The sequence below is a fragment of the Acomys minous genome, assembly GCF_964271855.1.
Source record: "Acomys minous genome assembly, chromosome: 15".
NCBI classification, from domain to species: Eukaryota; Metazoa; Chordata; class Mammalia; order Rodentia; family Muridae; genus Acomys; species Acomys minous.
The window spans coordinates 27938063-27952768 of record NC_140497.1 but is presented as its reverse complement, the minus strand read 5'-3'; the positions used below and the strand labels follow the sequence as shown (position 1 = coordinate 27952768).

General features: G+C 38.1%; 1 protein-coding gene and 1 long non-coding RNA gene across 3 annotated transcripts in view; one reads left to right on the top strand and one right to left on the bottom strand.

Annotated features, from left to right (window-relative positions):
• Positions 1-14706, top strand: part of SGCZ (sarcoglycan zeta) — a 929136-nt gene that overhangs the window by 552159 nt on the left and 362271 nt on the right. The window lies entirely within an intron of this gene.
• Positions 4941-7692, bottom strand: LOC311584154. Its single transcript, XR_014774808.1, has 2 exons — positions 7348-7692; positions 4941-5847 (listed from the first exon to the last, which is right to left on the bottom strand). It is a non-coding gene; the product is annotated as an uncharacterized lncRNA (long non-coding RNA).

Below are 14706 nucleotides of genomic sequence, written 5' to 3'. Positions count from 1 at the left end.
TACAAGAATCAAAATGGTTAGAAAGTAATGCTTACTCTATACATGTTTTATGAATATATTGAATGAAGGAGATTATTCTATATAATGAAGTACAATGATTTTATCTTTGGTAAAATAAGGTGTCTGTTATTATAAATCTAGTTGGAGATATTCGATACAGTTTAGAAAGTGATTGTCTCTGTAATGGAGGAAATATAAAACATAATGAAAGTTGATATGTAATAAATATGACGTTTACTGATTGGGCACAGAAAGATTTGGTTAGTTTTTCAACAATGTCATCTTGTAGTAGTTCATGATATACGAATATAACCAACTTAATAAAAACAAACAAATATGATCCTTAAACACAAAAAAATTGTTTTAAGTTTAAATATTATAACAAAATATTTAAATAGCAGACAGAATAATAAACAAGGTTAGTAGCAAAAGGTTGTGATTACAGTAGAGTTGTAGCAAAAAAAAAAAAAAAAAAAAAAAACCAAACCCACAGTAATTGTATATGAAGCTATTTTTACCTTGATAGTCAATGCTAATATGATATAGCAATATTTTTGTATTTAACATAGAATCTCTCAGGAAAGTGCCAGGTTGGCATACTTATCATGACAAAATATTTTGCTTTCCTTAATCTGAAGCCATACTCATGTCTATTTATTCAAGATGATGAAAGTTTACAAATGTTTACAAATCAATTTTATGGCATCAAAGAAAAGGTATGAATTGAACTGGGTGCTACTGTATGTAGTTTAAACACATTCAACAGCCTCAAGCTTCCAGCATGAGGTCGTTGTTGTAATTAAGAGAAAATCTCTCAGCTGGATCTCCTGAGTAATTACTTACCAGCTTCATCACATCACTTCTTATGCTATTTCTTAGAGGATGTTGTATTAAACGATTGTTGATAATGTATTATTTATACTTTTAGTACCTTTACATTAGCTAATGATTTATGTGATTGGATAACCTGAGCCATAAGGAACAAAATGGTGGTAAACACGTTGGATGCATGCATAGTATAGAAGACACAACAGACAGCACACCCATACATATTGTTGTCAGAACAAGTATGAAGATAAAAAACAAAAAACAAAAAAACCAAGCAAATTGAACATGAAAACTACTTCTATTTTAAATAAAAAGGAATACAGGACTTCAAATTTTATGGGAGGCATTTTTTTTAATCACGAGAGGCCTAGTTGTAAAACTGCTCATTTGACAAAAACATTCTTTAACAAAGCACACATATGTACACAGGACTCTGATACCTACTGGACAAAAAATAGAATGATCAGACCACAATGCATTGAGTTCCTTACCAGATGACTATATACACTGGAGAGCAATACTGATTTAGTGTCTTGTGTATAAGATTAATTACACCTCCACTGAGGAGAATCATGATAGGTAAGAAATAAACTACAGTGAGGGGAAGAATATAAAACCTTCAAAAACATCCTCAAAGAGATAAAGCAACAAGGAAAACATATTTCCCACTTTTTATGTCTTAAATAATACCCCATACTAGATTTTCAACTCAGATTTATAATAGGTCGGCACATTGCCTAGGTTAGAGGCTTCCTTCCAGGATACAAATACATAATTATATGGTTTCTTACTGTAATAGGCTCAATTAAAATTCAACTTCTCTAAGTAACACATGTGACCATGTCTCATTTTAAAAACACTTTTTGGGGCCTGAGATTAGCTTAGTAAATTACTGAATACACAATCAGGAAAACCTGAGTTCAATACCCATCTCTCTCTCTCTCTCTCTCTCTCTCTCTCTCTCTCTCTCTCTCTCTCTCTCACACACACACACACACACACACACACACACACACACATCTCAGGAGTGATGCACCTTCGATTCTGGAGAATAGCATAGGCAAGTTGACCCCTAAGGCTTACTACTGGCCAGTCTAGAATTGAAAAGTCTCATATCCCATTGAGATACAGTGTCTCAAAACATTTGGTAGACAACACATCAGAAATAATATCTAAAATTGACCTCTGTTCCACCTTATGTAAGCACATGGGCACACATGTTTATCTACACTTGTGACCACACACACAATTATGGTTTTTTAAAATAATTTTTTATTAATTTATTCTTGTTACATCTCAATGGCTATCCCATCCCTTGTATCTTCGCATTCCTCCCTCCCTCCCATTTCCCCCTTACTACCCTCCCCTATGACTGTGCCTGAGGGGAACTTCCTCCCCCTTTTTATGCTCATAGGGTATGAAGTCTCTTCTTGATAGCCTGTTATCCTTCCTCTGAGTGCCACCCGGTCTCACCCTCCAGGGGCACACAAAATTATGTTAAAGGAAACTTTTAAGGAAAATTATTCTCTTCCTCCATAAGACATTATGTGAATTGCTTCTGTGGTAGGTTTGTGGCTTGTGCTGTCCCATGATAGAATTTTAGAGCTTTTATCTTGTGCAGGTGTGACCATAATTACCATGAGCTTAGGAGTGCAGTGGTCTTCTCAGATTAAGAAGATATTATTTTGCTCTGGTCCTCTCAGATCTCTTTCCCTTACAATCCTCTTTCCCTTCTTTACTAATCTTCCCTGTGCCTTTGGGTGGTGGGAGGTGTAGTAAGTTGACCATTATACAGTTGATTATCCAATATCCATGAGTGTATAAACTGCACAATCTGAACTTGGTGGGTATAAAACATAAAAAACAGGAATTGGGAGGGGTTTTGGAGGCCAGGGTTGATCTTGGAGAAGTTAAGAAAATAAATGTGATGGGGTAAATATGAGTAAACTATCTTATATGATGTTCTAAAAGAATTAAAATTTAAAAAAAGAAATGGAAAGTGACTGAGGAGGATACAAGGGTTGGGATAACAATTGAGATGTAATATGAATAAATTAATAAAATATATTTTTAAAATATTTTAAATATCAAAAAATAAAAATGAAATAATAAAAATTGCAGGTAAATAGATTAAAACTGGGGGAAAAAAAGAATGGAAAGTGACTTCTTTGTGTTATATAAATGTCTTTAATTCAGAGAGTAGTTTTATTTTCCTAGAATAATAAACATAATCTTGCTGAAATCTTCCAATAGTATTTCCTCATTAAAAGTATAGTTGGTGTATTTGTCAGAAGACTATTCATTAGCACATATACAGACATATTCAAATGAATCACATCTCTAAGGATGTGGGACTGTGTGTACATGGTATGGGTCTTGGGATATTATAGGTTGGAAAGTGAGGAACTTTGAAGAGTCTACCTTCAGGTCAGTTCCCATGCTTTCTGGAAATGGTAGGTATCAATTGGGTTGGTTGTGGGTCTCTTTTCAGAAGCATCCACAGGTGTTATCAATCAAATCAAAGGTTCTTGGATAGAGCTTCACCTGATACTTTTAGGTAATTAACCCTTTAGTTCTACTGGCAAAAGTTACCTTGGGTCTAACATGTGACTTTAACTTCTCAGGTAATTATTTCCACAACATAAATTATCACTGTATATTTAGACTGTGTAGTAACTTGATGTTTGATGGCTGAGTTTAATATAGCAAATGCCAAAAATAATGTGGTTTCAGTGAATAAGTGTATTTTAGATATTTTTTCAGTGATGATGTCCAACATACTTTATTTATCTGTGAATCTTATTTAGTAGTCACTAAAACAATTAGAAAACCACCTATGGTTATTTTGAAGGACTTGGGTTGAGTGATGCATTTTCCTAGTCATCATGAGCATTAAGCCCTATGAATTTCTATTTGATTGTGGCTAGCGTTACCGTCTCGCCAGCAAGAACGACGCTGCACACACAAACAGGATCCTTCTGCAGTAAAGCTTTAATGCATCTTGAGAGGGAGAGCATATGCTTACAGCGAGTAAAATGGAGACAGAGAGACCAAACAGCAGAAACCTATCCCTTATATAGGAAACTGTCCTCCGCTTAGGATGTGTCAGTCCCTGATTGGCTGTTGCTCATCGGGCGAGATGACGCCACGAGAGAGGCAGAGCACAACGAGTGGAAAATCCCTTCGCACATGCGCAGATTAGTTGTTTGTCAGCATGGGACACAGGATGTCAGCGCCATCTTGTAATGGCGAATGTGAGCACGGCTTCCCACATCTCCCCCTTTTCTTATTATTAAGAAGCAATAAGACACCCAACAAGGAGAGTGGAGAGAGAGGTCAAATCCCCAAACAAAATATCAGGCCTGCATACACAACTCTCCCCTAAGCTCTTCACCCGGAGAGGTCATAGCCTGGCCCTGTGCCGTTTTTTTCTGGGGGAAGGACACTGGGGCACGCAACCTTTATGCAAGATGACATGTCTCCCTAGAATTAGCTCATATATGTCGCAGAGCCATTCTACTGCAATGCTTCGCTATGCAACTCTCTAGGGCTGCTGAAGTTTACTCACTCTATCTCGTACAATGAGATGAGACTCTGAGGGTGCAAGAGCTGAGCAGCCAGCGACTTATTGCTTAAGCATGGTTAACTATATATCAGGGGAGGTCCCAGACTCTAAAGCAGCAAGTGCTTGGGTGATAACCACCTTGTCTCTTTTTGTTTGAGCCCTGAGTTTACAGACCAACCATAGGGTCAACACTAATCCACAGCAGATTACAGCTCAAAACAATCCAACCCCAACCCATTCTTTAAAGAAGAAGGCTGAGGATATCCACGATGAGAATCCCTCAGTAAGTGACAGATCCAGCCGTGTGGAATTGACTTGAATGATAGCAGTCCGCAATTCTCTTAAGGTCTGTTTAAACTCCACTGTCCAATTCTGTAAAATAAACTGAAAGAGACTCTTTGACAGATTAGCTGCTATAGTGAAATTTTTATATTGAACCGAGGTAACACATAGTCCAGGGAATTTTTGTTCACAGCCCAGTTGGGCCAGTTAAATCCACTTGTCGGCGCCGGACCGTCCAGAGGAAATAAGATGCCAACAACCAGACTTCTTCTCGAGATCTTTACTCAGGATTAAGCTCAGTGGGAATGGCCCCGAAGAAGGGAAGGGCCAAGCTTAAGTACAACTCAAGGGCCAATCAGCTCATGCCAGGTGTCACCTCCTCATAGGTCCGTGTCAGAGCAGGACTGCGCGTCATCAGATCACCAGTTACCCTTGCACAGCCTTTTGCCATATAAGGACTTGTTTATCTTAGAGAGCGCTCGCCGTCGGGATGGCGGAAACCTGCGCCTTGTTAAGGCACGGCACATCGCAGCTCTCCACAGTCCTCCCTGTTTTATTTTGTAAGAGCAGGACGAAACGGGTGAGAGTAGAGGTCTGATCTCCAGAGGGCATTGATGTATGACCGCCCATAACCCAGATTATTCACCTTGATCATGTGCGAAACCCGCCCTGAAGTTTGGCCACTGATGTACAACAGAACTTAGCTAGGGGCTCGGCCCCAGCCTAGCTCTGGACCCGACCGACACCTTTTCTGGAGGTGGGATTTTGGGTGTCAGCCCACATGCAATCAGACGTGTTCTCCAGGAAGCCATTAACTGCAAACAATGTACTTCCTGTGCAGTGCTTTGCCTTACACCCCGAATGTGACGAGGATCAGGACTTAAAGGCCGCCAGCCAAGCCTGAGGGGACTGTCCAGCCTCAATAGCATAGAAGGCTTGTGCAATTAGGGCACGGTCTCTGTTTCGGGATATGACCAAGCGTCGAAGAAACACAAGGCAGAGGAAGCTGATAATCAGAAGGGCCATAGCTAAAGCCCCGATACCTGCCCACTCCTTAAGATGATGCATAGCTTGTTGAATCCAGGAGGCAAGGCCTTCAGCGGTGGATACATCCACGCATGTAACAATGGCGGCAGTGCGCAGATCTCTTCAAACTCTGTGGACCAGTTCCCCTGGAGATAAGCTGAAAGACTCTTAGACAAATTAGCAGCTCATGTAAAATTATTATATGGCACAGATGTAATGCATAACCCTGACATTTCCATTCACATCTGAGCCGAATCACCTGTTAGAAGTTTCAAAAAAGGTCAGATGTATTCCAGCTGAGAGTAGCATTACCAAATGCTCCTCCATTAATCATGGCCATTGGTGTTGGCATCCTCAAACCCTGGGAAGGTGGCACGAGCCTGCTTCCAAACCTCTGGGCACAGAGAATGATAGTTCCCCTGTGGTGCTGATAAAGGTGAAGTGTCCGCATAAGGCGGTGGTGCCAGTTCCGAGGCACGCCAAGATGGAGGATTATCTCGTTCGGGCGTGGCCTCTTCCGCCTTCTTCCTCCTCCTACCCTCCTCGTGCTGTTCCTGTGTGAGCAACTCCGTTTTTAGCACAAGTCTCTCAAGCCTTTGGTTTTCAGCAGCCCTTTCTGAGCCACCCTGATCAGACATGACGAAGAGTTTCCCACTTTTAAAGGGTCTCCGAACGTCCCCCGCTTTACCGCGGACTGAAAAACTTGTCTAATTGTAGTCTGTGACATCTGAGCATAAGCTCCCCAATGGTAATTTACCTGATTTGTAGTAAATTGACCTTGACCTGTTAACAAATCAAAGGTCCAATCCCTCTGTTCAGGGGTAAGTGCAAGGGCATTGGCCCGAGCCTGTTTTTGAGTGGCCTCGAACCACAGGGTTCTCCATTCCATATATTGGCCCATATCTGGAAGTGCGGCCTTGGCCACCATCTGCCAATCAGAAGGAGTTAGGGCACCAGTGCCAATTCTTTCTAACATTACCAGGGTGAAATTTGCATTAACCCCATATTTGCGAACAGATTCAGCCAAGTCCTTTATTAGATTGAACTCCACTGGAGCATGGACTCGACCCCCGTTCTCTGTTTCAAACACAGGAAAAAAATTATGTAATTTTTTACGAATCTTTTCCAGCCAGAAGGAAAATCTAGACTGTAGTTCGTAGGGTGGAGGAGCAGTGGGTGCCACCCTGCGAGATGAATTGAGGGAGGATTTTTTATTACCCTCTCGTTCGTCTAGGTGGTATCTCTCTTCCTCATACCTGACTGCCTCTTCCTCTAATTCGGCTTCTTCCTCCGAATCAGGAGTCTCATTGTCAGAGGTATTAGAGCTTGTAGAGTTATCAATATTCAATGCCTCAAGATCCTTTAAAGGATAAAACCTTTGCGATATTTCTCTCGGCAGTGAACTAGGTCCTGAGGGGGGTTGCACTCCTTTTACAGGAGGGTCCTGAGCTTTTTTCTTTTTATGGGCATCCTTTTTCCAGCGCGCACCCAACCACTCACTACGTTCGGTTTCTGACATGCTATCCTGAACTTCTTCTAGGGCGACCTGTCCTTCATCTACTGCCCTCTTGACAATTACGGCAGTAAATATTACAGCTAGAATCAGCCCAAGAATTTCAAAAATATGCATACCTCTCCGAACTTACCAACCCTGCAGTTCTGAATCCTCCCTGTAGTCAGGGGCTCTCCGAAGGTGCTGACGATGGTGTGGTCTTCCCAGGTTTCGGCACCATATGTGGCTAGCGTTACCGTCTCGCCAGCAAGAACGACGCTGCACACACAAACAGGATCCTTCTGCAGTAAAGCTTTAATGCATCTTGAGAGGGAGAGCATAAGCTTACAGCGAGTAAAATGGAGACAGAGAGACCAAACAGCAGAAACCCATCCCTTATATAGGAAACTGTCCTCCGCTTAGGATGTGTCAGTCCCTGATTGGCTGTTGCTCATCGGGCGAGATGACGCCACAAGAGAGGCAGAGCACAACGAGTGGAAAATCCCTTCGCACATGTGCAGATTAGTTGTTTGTCAGCATGGGACACAGGATGTCAGCGCCATCTTGTAATGGCGAATGTGAGCATGGCTTCCCACATTTGATATTGAAGAAATTGAGATATAAGAATCATTTCATATATGCAGAATTGACAAGTGAAACAAATCCTGCCTGCCTTTCACAATAGACACTTACATCTCAATGATGACAAAAAATAATGGCATATGTATGATCCCTGAGAGATTCTGTACCTGATACATATAAATCCATTGGTATATTTAATCCATTTTGAATTCTACTCATTTTCCTTAGAAAGGAATTACACAGGATTAAACACAGCTAGCCCTTTTGGAAACGATATAGACTGAAGGATGAAGGTGTGTGAAATTGATTTTGATTCCCATATGAAGTGAATCACCAAAGTAAAGTGAAAGATCATGTCTTCATTCATCACCTATATTTTTACTTGATTATGATGAGCAATACTGAAAATAGTTTATAGATATCAAGGCTGTATAGGCATGAGATGATTTAAACACAAATAATCTTTTCATCTGAGAATTCTGCATATTTACATATGCCCTTGTTATAGCAGAGAAATCTAGTTGTTGGCTTAGAAGGAGATACCAAAGTGGGAAGCAATTTAGTTTTAAAGGTAGAAACGTTAGTTTTATATTCCCTTTTTGGTGATCTTTATCTTTGCTAATATGAATAATGCCAAAGCAACTGTTAACAGACGTATGTGTTTAGAGATATAATGAACTCCAAAGAGGAAATTTATTACTCTCTTCATCTTTTCTTTGATAACTGAGGGACAGGGTTGATCTAACAAATTCCTCTTGGGACAAATATATTTTGTGAATCATTCACCTTGCTTACAGATTTAATTTCGATATAAGAGAAACTCTCTGTCTGATGAATTTTCCAATATTGGATTAAAATATGTATTATAATTCATCTGAAAATAATCTATCCATTGGAAGAATTTTTTCTATAAAAGCACTTTAAATACATATATATTTATTTATACTAAATTTATTTTATATTTTACATATTTTACATATTTTAATTTGGTGAATTTCATACATGAGTACTGCCTTTATATCATTTTGACCCCATTCTCTTCACCTTACAACTCCTCTCCACTTATGACGCCTCCTGTGTTTCCTTCCACTCTCTCTCTCAAATTCATGACCTAGCCTTTATTATTGATTATTGATGTGTGTGTGTGTGTGTGAGAGAGAGAGACAGAGACAGAGACAGAGACAGAGACAGACAGAGAGAATGTGCTGAGTCCATTTAGTGTTTATTAATTGTGTATGTGTTTATACATAACCACTTGAATAACTATCAGGGGGATCATCCCTGATAAGATCTATTTATACCTGTTTTAGCAGACATTAATTTTCTCTTGATCTGTGAGTGGGACCATCCACATGTGACATCACTGAGTATAATCCTCATTTAAGTTTGCTTTATGTGAACATAGCATCAAAATTTAATGGGTTAAACATGCAGTCAAATGTAGAAGACAGATATCCTGGTGTTCTGACTTTTACAATCTTTTTGCCTCTTCTGCTATATTCCATAAACCTTATGTGTCAGGATTGTGTCGTATATGTATCATTTGAGGATGGACATTCCATAGTAATTTTTTCTTTTCCTTTTAAGCAATTGTCGATTTCTATGATGGTCTCTGAGTACTACAGAGAGACAGTTTTGGGATAAGGGGTGAAAGCTATACTTATTTGTAGATTTGTTCATACTTCTTCATGAGCAAATACAGAATCTATCTGTGTCCCTTCACAACATTAAAGGATGACAATTTATGGCAAACCTCAATGAGCTGTATGGGATTTATCCTGGTTAGTGTGTCTGTCAATGTGACACAAGATAAAGCTACTTGGGAAGAGGAAACCAATTGAGAAAATGCCTCCACCAGATTCCTTGTGGCCATCTATAGAGAATGTTAGTAATTAATGTTTGATATGTTGGATCTAGGCCCCTGGAAACAGGATTGTGGACTAACAACAGTGAGCCAACTTAATGGGATTAGATGACCGAACTTAATTTCTGTGTGCAGATATATTCCAAGGATAATACTCTATTAATTTTATGCTAGGAGACATATTAAATGAAGTAAATGGAGGTCAGAGAGGTTTCTTGCTGTAAGATTTTATCACTTCTGTTTTAGTTAGAGGTACCATTGCTGTGATGAAGCACAAAGACCAAAAGCACCTTGGAGATGAGAGGATTTATTTGGCTTACGTGTCCACATTTTAGACCATCACTGAAGGGAGTCAGGACAGATTTTCACATGGTCAGGGACCTTGAGGCAAGAGCCAATGAAGAAGAGGCCATGATTACCGACTTGCTCTCTTTCGCTTTCTCAGTCTGCCTTTTTATAGAACTCAGGTCTATAGGCCCAAATGTCATCATACACACACACACACAATGGACTGGAAGTCCTCTATCAATCACTAATTAAGAAAATGGCCAACATTCTTGACTGAAGCCTAAACTTATGAACTTTCGCAATTTGTGTTCTCATCTCTAAAATGACTCTACCCTGTGTCAACATAATTATAGAACATTTATATCAAAGTTTGATGATTTCAAATAATTCAGAAATAATTCTCAACAAGATCTTCCTGGTAACAAATAATAATAAGTTGTATTTTAACTTAATTATTCTCTTTAAGTATTACTAGACTACTTGCTAATTGTTGTAGTTTACCAAAGAGTCAGTATCAGAGACATTGAGGTCTATGGTTTGAAAGTAACTCTTCTGTGCTTTTTAGGACACCATGTAATATTTTTTATCAGGTCTTCTTTATAAGACTAAAAAGCAGTGGTTTTTACTACCTTATAGATATAGATTCTGACCGAGTATTTAATTTTCTTTCACATTGAATTTCCAAGAATAGTGGATTAGAACACAAAAATGTATTAGCTCACATGTCAGAAAAGTTAAAATCCAAACTGTACTTCTCAGCAGAAAATTATTTCAGAAATAACTGGATTATAAGGAAGAATCATTTCCTCATCTTTATCCTGCAATTTATCATAAATTTTGGCATTTGTGGTCATTATGATATAAACTTCAATCTTCACAAATAATTTTCACAATGCCTTTCTTTGTATGTGCAAATACATCCCTTTTATAAGGACAACTGTCAAATTACATTAGGAACCTATTTGACTCCAATTTGATCTCATTCTAATTTAATTAGTTTACAACTCCAGGAAACCTATTTCCAATTCAATTTACACTTGGTAGTTCTTGAAGTCAGAGCTTTCACAAAAATGAGGTAATTGAGAAGTAGCCAACTCAACTCAGAGCAGAGTGAGCAAATACCAATTTGATGTCAGTGTTCTCACCAGGGAGTAAACCTGTATCCTCAGTGCTTTGCAGATAGAGGAACAGGACCAGGAGCTGAAGGCCACCCTCAGCTACATAGTTAGTCTGAGCTACTGTGGGATAGATTGCTTGGTAATTAAGATCTCCTGTTGCTCTTCCAGGAGCTGTAGGTTCAGTTCTTAGTACGTATGTAGGAGATCCCATAACCTTCTTTAACTCCAGCTCCTGATCATTGGACTCTTCCAATTGCCCACCTTACAAGCACCTTCATTCAATGTACATACCTTCATACAGACACATATGCCTATATATAATTAGAATAACAAAACCAAATCATTTATTCTTTTAAAATAGCACTGTTTTTTCCAGAGGGTCTTGTGAATACTAAAAGCGAAGTTTTATCCTGACTTAGTGATTAGCGACTCTTTTGGCCTTTTATTAAAATTTTTGATTAAAGACACCATTCCTCAAACATCCGTAACAATAGTGAGTACCTAATTCCTGCAAATGGAATTCCACTTTTTGTTCTACCAAAACTCATTTCTCTTCCTTTCACATTAATTTATGTATTTCAATTCATTTTTAAGTATTCCCGACTACTGTGAATTCTGGTTTGACCTTTTAAGGTTATGGTAATTCTGCTGCCTTGAATGTCATCTTCAAACTTAATGAAAGAACACATAATTCATCTATGCCATTATTGTGGAAGATAGTATTATGGGATGTAGAAGTTAAAGTCTTGGGAAGTGCTCCAAGACTGTTACTTATGAGTGACAATGGACTATTAAATTTCCTTTTGCTCTGAACCTCAGTGTTGTTTGCTCCTGCATTCACTCTTGCAAGTTTATCCTCACAGAGTGGTAAGCAAACCGCAGGACTTTTAAAAAATAAAGCCATGAAGTATATAATCAGCTACTTCAGTGTTAAGATGCATTGATGTAGACTCTGTCAATTTTCCTTTTAAAGGAACGTGGGCCAGGAGTTTAGCTTAGTTGTTGAATGCTTGCCTAGGATACACAAAACTGTGAGCTTGTTCCAGAACACAAAACTGTATATAAACATAAGACAGAAAAATAAACATAAGAAGCTGGACTGCTGCACCAACTGGCTGTGTTTTAGGTGAAGCAGCTCCTGTAAAACGCCACAGGATGATCCATAGAAAAGAAATAGTCATCAATTATGAAGTTTCCAATTAGACAATTTAATCAAGATGTATTGCAGGGTGTTAGCAACCATTTCAATGCTTTTGAAAGAATGATAGCTTATCTTTAAATTCTGGAATGTCAAACATGGTCAGTCATTGTAGAACATGTAATGCCGCAGCAACTGTCTTATCAGAGTAACTGACAACTGGGCACCAAAAACAAAAACAAAAACAAAAACAAAAAACAAAAAACAAAAAAAACAAAAAACAAAAACAAAAAAAACCAAGAATGTGGAACAGACCATGACACAACATCCATATGACTGACGGGTTCCTTTCAAGGAGCACCACATCTAGGAACGTACACTCAATCATCTTTGCCTTCTGGATCACTCCACTAGTGACAAGAATATCACTTATAGTTCCTTATAATTTGTTTGTTTGTTTCATCAGGAATCTGCATCAGGAAAACCACTGATCTGTCCATGTACTGAGCAGTGCTATGTATCTAAACAGTGTTTCTGTGGGTAGCTTCATTTGAAAATTCACCAAGTTTTTATTTTAAATTTCCCAAGGATTCTAGCCTAATAGGAACTAATGCATGACATCAGTATATAGGAATCTGGAGGTATAGTTTTCTAGAAATCATAATCTTAAAATTAGTCAAAATTAATGATCATCATTGAGGGTATTCTGGTGTCTTTCAATAGAAATGGCTATTTATCAGAAGTCTAATTGTCACTTTTATGTCTTTAATGGAGCTCTTACCTGTGCTTGTACTATACAGTAAAAGTTAATGTACATATGTAGATTCATGAAGCTGAAGGGAGAGAAAGGCACCAAATAGTCAGATACATAGAAAAAATTATGTATTAAATACAGTATATTTGCAATACTTCATGCTTCAGAAACTTAAGACCTTATATCTGGATTAATTAGAATATACACTAAGTTACAAAATAGATTAGAAAGCACTGAAAGTGTGACCAATTAAAAAATTTAGTTCTCATATATAAAAATATCCAAGAGCAGTAGCTGGATTACAAAATAGAGGATCTTGGGAATACTCAAATATTTATCTGTATATAATCTATATTACCATATGAATTATTAACATTTTCTTCATGCAAATGTGAGATCCAGACACATGACTACATTCCAGCTACAAAAGGTGGAGACATTCTGAAAGCAATCCTCATTCAAACACTAAAACTATTACAAACGTAAACCATCCATACTGTTGCTAAGCCATCAGATAACTGAGGCTCCAGAGGTGTAAACATACAATGGATGTTGATTCCTGTTAAAATGAAGAGGGAAGAGAATTTCAGGAAAAACCTTAAGGTTGCCGCACAATGACTAGGCGTGTGATATTTTTCTTCCTATCTGCCTGAAAGAATATATTAGTTACTTCTACTTCCTTAAAGAAATGCCCTTCAGAGAGCTCTGTATCGTTGTTTGGTGTGTGACTGACAGGATGTTTGGATGATTGCTGGAGCTTTCACCTCAAAACAAGATCTTTCTTTTTTAATTTTTATTCTTCCTTCCTTTGTTACATTCTGACTGCCATTCCCTCTCTTTCACCTCTCCCCAATCTCTCTTCCTCACTTCCCTTCTCTCCCAGAGCTACCCCCCTCCACCTAGACTCAGTAAATAATCAGGCCTCACAAGGAACATCAACCAAAAAGGTTTAACAAACAAGAAAAGAACAGGACATCCCATCACACAAGGCCAGACTAGGCGACTCAGTAGGACGACAAGGGTCTACAAGCAAGCAGAAGAGTCAGAGGCAGCCCCTAGTCTCACGGTTCTGAATCCCACAAGAAAATGTTTTAGTTACAGAAATGCTCAACAGTTATTTATCTGCTTTGCTTTTATTAGTTATGTTTTGTGAAAACTAATGTACTGTGAAGTTACTTAATTAGCATTTCAACCTTGGTGTAAATTTTTAACTTTTTTGTATTGCATCACTATTGCTATGTTGCATGCTGATTTATTTATTTGATTTTGTGGACATTGTTAAGTCCAGGATGATTGAATAGAGTTCTGATATGAGTCGTAAGTATAATACTTGTTTACATTTATTCCCAATTGAATTCTGACCTCAACAGTGTCAGGAACATCATCCCTCTTTTAGTTCTCATATGTGCATCCATCTTTGACATTAAAGGCATTAATTAGATTTGTGAAGTTTTCAGTAAAAAAAAAAAAGAAGATAATCTGTGTTATTACCTGCTTATATATCAGTTCTCAACTTGTATAAAAATTATGCCTTTTTAAAAACGTTCCCTAAAAGTATTTAGAAGTTAAAAACAAGTTAGGACCATTTTTAATGAGGTACATATAACTGCCTCCTTGCTTCCTAATGTATATTTTCACAATATCTTCATATGACAGCATTAATTCTGCTTTAAAGTGCTACCTGACACCACCACTAAACTATTTCCCCATGATTTTACCTGCTTACAAACTATTTCAAATGACCACATATTTTATCTTTAAAATGTACA